Here is a 5601-nt window from a genome sequence, read left to right on the forward strand (position 1 = left end):
TTAATATAATTATTAAGTATATAGTCTTGTATCATATATTATTATAATAATGATATTTTATAACATTTGAATTTAAATTAATATAATTATTATATTAAATATTATTATAATATTTGAATTCATATTAATATAATTAATAAATATCTATTTTAGTTAGTTATAAATAAATATTTTGTTAAATATTTAAAATTAACAAAATAAATCATTAAAATCAAGAATTTTTATGTACACACTTTTTATATAAAAGAGATTTTATATTGTATAAATTTTCCTTACAGACTTTAACGTTGATATTTTTGTACAAGGACTCATAAAATAATAATAATAACAAAAATATTGATTTACTAAATTTTACATTTTTATAACAAGTTATACAAAAATTATTTTGTTGGATCTAGTACTAATACATGTGTGCTGTAATAAAAGTAAACTAAAAAAGATCATTTGATTTGCTAGCACGGAAAAACCAACTTTTAAGCTATATTTTTTACGAAAAGTACTGACAAAAGTCACTTTTTTTTTTATAATAGGTGTGCCCTAATGACATCGACAATCACATATATAATAAATTTTGTATCCCTTTTAGATGTAGAATTTTTTTACGTGGATACAACATCATTTAAAAGATGATATCTAAGGATTTATACATTGTTTATTAAGTGATGTTTAAACCTTTAGATTCACCTTTAGCTATAAATAAGGTGGTTGAGTCCTTCAAATAGACAAGTTGAGAGAATCCTCGAGAAATTGATTTCATAATAAACGATTTAGGTTGGATTAAAAATTTTATTATGGGCACATATGTATTAATGTATGATGCTATTATAATGTTTGATACAAAATAAAGTGGCTAATTATGTTATAAGTATCATATGATATTAAAATGTCATAGAAATAATGTGTAGATACCATAAGTTGTATTTATAATTTGATGAGGGGCCAAATTATAAATACCCAAAATTGATTTAATAATCAGTTTTTAATAAATAGGTAATGGTCCCCAAGAAACGTATTCTTTCGTATTCTTTTCTTCCCCATCACAGAGAAATACACAGAGAGAAAACTGATTTCTTGGAAGATCAATAACCTTCTGTGCAATCTCTATCAATGGCTTCAAGTTAGTGCTTCCGCTCTTATGTTCATCTTCTTCTTTAATTTAGCAAAGATTTTATAGAAACATGTTTTAGGGTTTATCATTTATGCACTTTTAGTAACATGATTAAGATCTGAGAAATTATGTTGAATACTAATGTTTATGTGTGTTGCTTAAGTGTATTTTTATAATCCTAACAAGTGGTACCAGAGTCATCTTTGCTAAATTTATTGAAGATTTGATAATTTTATTCAAAAAAATTTGGGATTTAAAAAATATTAAGATTTTCCGCTGTGATTCATTTATTTACATATACATATATTTTGATTGAAATTATTCATATATATATATATATGTATTATCGAATTCATTATTTTGGGCGTGGATCAATAGTTTTCTGGTTGTTATTTTATTTTGCTTGGGTTCAAAGATAGCATATATATTTAAGAATATATATATATATATATATATGCTTGTAGTTAGGAAATCAAACCCAGCCGATTTGTTTTTGGTTTCTTTAGTTTGTATATTTGTATATATTTATATAAATGGTTGCTTTTATTTGTATATTTATATAAATGGTTTTCATCAGTTTATATAGTTGTATACATATATAGATAAGGTTGAATATATATATGAATCATTCCGTTTAAGATATTAATTATATATACAATCATGTTTGTAACTTTATGTATGGATATATATCCATTGTATTTAATTTTATTTATTTATTTTTGCTTTACCATTATGGCTTTAGTTATTGATTCATTTTAAATTTAGTTTTGTTTTATTATTGTTATTATTTTTATTAAATATATAGTAGTTTTAGTTAAAATAATAATACAGTAATAGTAAAATTCAAATTTTGGTTTAGAAATTTTATCAAGAATATCTAATATTTAAAAATAATTAATTGAAACAAAATATCACCAAAGTGATCTCTTTTGTGTAGATTAATTTAATTAAAATATCAAGATAATTGTGTGTATGTAATTCATGCATTTATTAACTAACCCAAAGGTAAGTTAATATTTGGCCAAATTTCATGCATACGTGTGGTGATAAATGTGTGACAATTATATGGTATGTTGTGTGAGCAATATGTTAGTCCAAAGATTGCATATTGTTTGACATAACTTATTGTCAATGTTTGATCACTACAACAAGAGTATCGCTTATAGTTAATATTATTGTCCAAAGAATTGATATTGATGTTATATTTGGTATCTTGAGATGGGATTAACCATTATTTGAATTTATTGTTTTATATGGATTTTTATGTGGGCTTGTTTTGTTATTTTGTTATATATTCAGCTAATTCATCTACTCCTGCCACAATAACTGCCAACATTAACTCTATCCCCATGCTTAATGGGACAAATTTCAAGAATTGGAAAGGGAAATTACTTGTAAACCTTGGTTGCATGGAACTAGACTATGCATTAAGGCAAGAACAACCTTCACCTCTTACTGCAGAAATCACTCCTGATGAAAAGATGGAGTTTGAGAGATGGGATCGTTCTAATCGCATGAGTCTAATGATCATGCAACAATGCATTCCGGAAGCCTTCGGAGGCACATAATCTGAAGAGATCTCTAAGGCCAAGGATTTCCTCGATGCAATTGAAAAACATTTTGCTAGAAATGATAAGGATGAAATGACTTCACTACTGGCTTCCTTGATGTCCATGAAGTATAAGGGTCGAGGAAATGTTAGGGAGTACATTATGGAAATGTACCAAATTGCTTCAAAACTTAAGGCACTTAAGATCGAGCTTTCTGAGGATTTGCTTGTTCTTATGGTTTTGATATCGCTTCCTGCACAGTTTAACCAATTCAAAATTAGTTATAACTGCCAAAGGGAGAAATTGACTCTAAATGAGCTCATTTCTCACTGTGTGCAAGAGGAAGAAAGGTTGAAGCAAGATAAAACTGAAAGTGCTCATTTGGTCAGTGCCTCTAAAGATAACGACAAGAAAAGGAAATCTGAGAATGAAGCTGCTAAGGGTCTAACCCAAAAGAAACAACAGAAGGATTCAAATGGTTGTTTCTTTTGTAACAAGCTTGGACATGTGAAAAAAGATTGTACCAAGTAGCATGCATGGCGTGTAAAGAAAGGTATGATTCTTACTTTGATTTGTTCTGAGGTTAATTTAGCTTCAGTACCTAGGAAAACTTGGTGGATAGATTCTGGTGCTACTACTCACATAAGTGTTTCTATGCAGGGTTGCCTGAGCTACCGAAAGCCAAGTGATGGTGAAAGACACATATTCGTGGGCGATGGAAAATCGGTAGAAGTGGAAGCAATTGGGCATTTTAGGTTGTTGTTAGGAACTGGTTTTTATTTGGATTTGAAAGACACTTTTGTTGTACCGTCTTTTAGACGGAATTTAGTTTCTATTTCTTTGTTGGACAAATTTGGATATTGTTGTTCTTTTGGAAACAATCAATTTACTTTGTCTTTAAATTCAAATGTTGTTGGAACTGGTTATTTGAATGCTTATGACAACCTTTATTTGCTAGAAACAATTGCATCCTATAATGAAACCTTGCATGTGGAATCACGTGGTACTAAACGCAAATTAAATAAAGAAAATTCAGCGTCATTAAGGCATAAACGCTTAGGTCACATCTCAAAAGGTATAATTGAGCGTCTTGTGTCTGATGACATTTTAGAGTCTCTTGACTTCACAGACTTTGATGTTTGTGTAGATTGCATCAAGGGAAAATAGACCAAAACCAAGAGATTAGGTGCCAACAGAGCTTCAAATGTCTTAGAATTGATTCATACAGATATTTGTGGGCCATTCCCTACGGCATCTTGGAATGGTCAACAATATTTTATATCATTCATAGACGATTACTCACGTTATGGGTATCTATATCTCATTCATGATAAATCTCAATCGGTGGACGTGTTCAAAGCTTATAAAGCTGAAGTTGAGAATCAACTCAACAAAAGGATTAAAAACATCAGATTCGATCGTGGTGGTGAGTACTACGGTAGATATGATGGCTCAGGCGAACAACGTCTAGGACCGTTTGCTAAATTCCTAGAGGAATGTGGTATTGTCCCACAGTACACCATGCCAGGCTCACCTAGCATGAATGGTGTTGCTGAAAGACGAAATAGGACTCTTAAGGATATGGTAAGGAGTATGATTGCTCATTCTACCTTACCTGAGTCCCTCTGGGGAGAAGCTTTAAAGACAGCACCTTACATTCTGAATAGAGTACCAACTAAAGCAGTTACAAAAACACCTTATGAGCTTTGGACAGGTCGAAAGCCTAGTCTAAAACACTTTCACATTTGGGGATGTCCAGCTGAAGCAAGGCCTTATAAGCCACATGAAAAGAAATTGGACTCCAAAACAGTGAGCAGCTACTTTATTGGTTATTCTGAGCGATCTAGGGGCTATAAGTTTTATGATCCCACAATTAGAAATATTTTTGAGACGGGAACTGCAACATTTTTTGAGGATGTTGAGTTTGGGGGGAAAAATAAGGTAAGAGACATTGCTTTTGAGGAGGAATTGAATTCAAACCCAATTTCTACTATCACTTTTGGCAATATTCAGGTTCCTACACCTATCATTCATCAAGAAGTGAATCCAGAACCTCAACAAGACAATGTTGAACAAACCCCTATTCCAAATGAGGAAATTGTTCCAGAAGAACAAACTCAACAACCTCAAGAACCAGTGTCATTAAGGAGATCCACGAGAGAAAGGAGAAATGCTATTTCAGATGATTATATTATATTTCTCCAAGAACATGAGGATGACAATGGAATGATGGAAGATGACCCAATCAACTTTCATTAGGCCGTGAAAAGTTCTAACTCTAAAAAATGGATTGAAGCAATGAATGAAGAGTATAAGTCTATGCAAGACAATAAAGTTTGGGAACTTGTCCCATTATCAGAAGGAAAGAAACCGATTGGTTGTAAATGGATTTTTAAGACCAAACGGGATTCAAAAGGTAATGTGGAAAGGTATAAATCTCGTCTTGTAGAAAAAGGATATACTCAAAAAGAAGGCATTGATTATAAAGAGACTTTCTCGCCAGTTTCATCGAAAGACTCTTTTAGGACAATAATGGCACTTGTTTCTCACCTTGATCTTGAGCTACATCAGATGGATGTTAAAACCGCGTTTCTCAATGGAGACATTGACGAGACAATTTATATGGAGCAACCAGAAAACTTTGTGTCAGGAGACCCAAAGAATATGGTTTGCAAATTGACAAAATCTATCTATGGGCTCAAGCAAGCTTTTCGTCAATGGTATCACAAGTTTCATCAAGTAATTATCTCATTCAGTTTTGAGATGAATGTTGTTGATGATTGTGTATATCACAAGTTCAGTGGGAGTAAGTATATATTCCTGGTTCTATATGTCGATGACATATTGCTTGCCATTAATGATATAGGCTTATTGCACGAAACCAAGAGATTTCTATCAAAGTATTTTGAGATGAAAGATCTTGGGGATGCTTCTTTTGTATTA

Source organism: Humulus lupulus, chromosome 2 (genome assembly GCF_963169125.1).
Source record: "Humulus lupulus chromosome 2, drHumLupu1.1, whole genome shotgun sequence".
NCBI lineage: Eukaryota > Viridiplantae > Streptophyta > Magnoliopsida > Rosales > Cannabaceae > Humulus > Humulus lupulus.